Raw genomic sequence first — 1,341 nt, forward strand, 5'->3', positions numbered from 1 at the left:
TTTAGATTTTAGTTGATTAATAGTGAGGCTTTAGCTTTATATGAATATACATGGGAGATGTTTATTTTTTAAATGAATTTTTGAAGAGAACAACCTTTTACATGTTTGAAATTCTCAACCGTGCTTACTTTTCTTGTCATTGCATAAGGTTTAGTAAACCATGACAGATAGTCGACTGAACGAGCCACTAACCTATTGGGCATTATAAATCTGTACCTTTTATTAGCAGTTCAAACGGTCATGCAAGGTTTATATGAAAAGCGAACTTTATTTTGGACACAATTTTTGGGTAATTTTGGTGGTTTATTTTAGTGTCTGTCCAGTACTACTTCTTCGTCTTACTCTTATCAAAATTCATTAAGAATATTGAACAATTTGCTTTCCCGTTAACAGCCGAATACAGACCATTAGAAATTCTTGCATTATTCAAATTAGAGGTTGGTCGCTGAATGTATGGAAGTGTATAAGAATCATTTTTGGTGTATGTTGAGTTATCTCTTGTTGATAAGAAAGTTTTAACTGTATTATCTTACATTAAATAAATTGATATATTCAATTGAAGTTCACAAAAAGTACATCTGACTTATATTGTTTAATTCATCCTTCTACTGAAGAAGATTCTGACATAAATTAAGTCACAATAAAGAAACTGATGTTACGTAAGGAATTTAATTATTTATTGTGATGTTAATATAACATAGTTAACATACCATTTTGTTTCAGATAAGGCCATAAATCTAAATTGAAATGTAGAGATTAAGTATTCAATCGTTAAAAAATACATCGACTACTGCGAAAATTCAGATAGACATAATTTTAAATTGCCTAACTTAAGCTGAAATCATTAGATTAAATATATAAATGAAATAAACGTAAGGCAACATCGAACACGTATTAATCTGTCGAGTTGCGTGAAATGGGTACCTGTAAGCTGCGAAACGAAATGAAAAAGAAAACGAAACAATTCGAGACATGACAAAACCAGATAAGAAAAAAAAATTAATAAAATAATACACTTAACTATAGTTTGCACTTAAAAGACGCTTTGATAAACTTTGTGCCTATATTAATACACTCGGTTAATAGATAACAGGATATGGAGTAAGGAATTAATTGGATGTAAAAAAAACTTTGATGAATTTAGCTTTTGTAGATGTAGAACTCTGTTTTAAACTAATATTTTCAGTCGTAATTTAGAACTTCCGATGGGTTAGAGTATATTCAGAATTGTGCCGTAAGTTATAACCTTTTCCATCCAGTTGCGAATTCAGGGGTAAAATTGACATGACAAAGAATGGTAAATAATATCCCAGCACCCCTTTCTCTGAAGAAACCCGATTG

This window comes from Perna viridis, chromosome 1 (assembly GCF_037379345.1).
Source record: "Perna viridis isolate PV_CMFRI_1.1 ecotype Kerala chromosome 1, ASM3737934v1, whole genome shotgun sequence".
In the NCBI taxonomy this organism is placed as follows: Eukaryota; Metazoa; Mollusca; class Bivalvia; order Mytilida; family Mytilidae; genus Perna; species Perna viridis.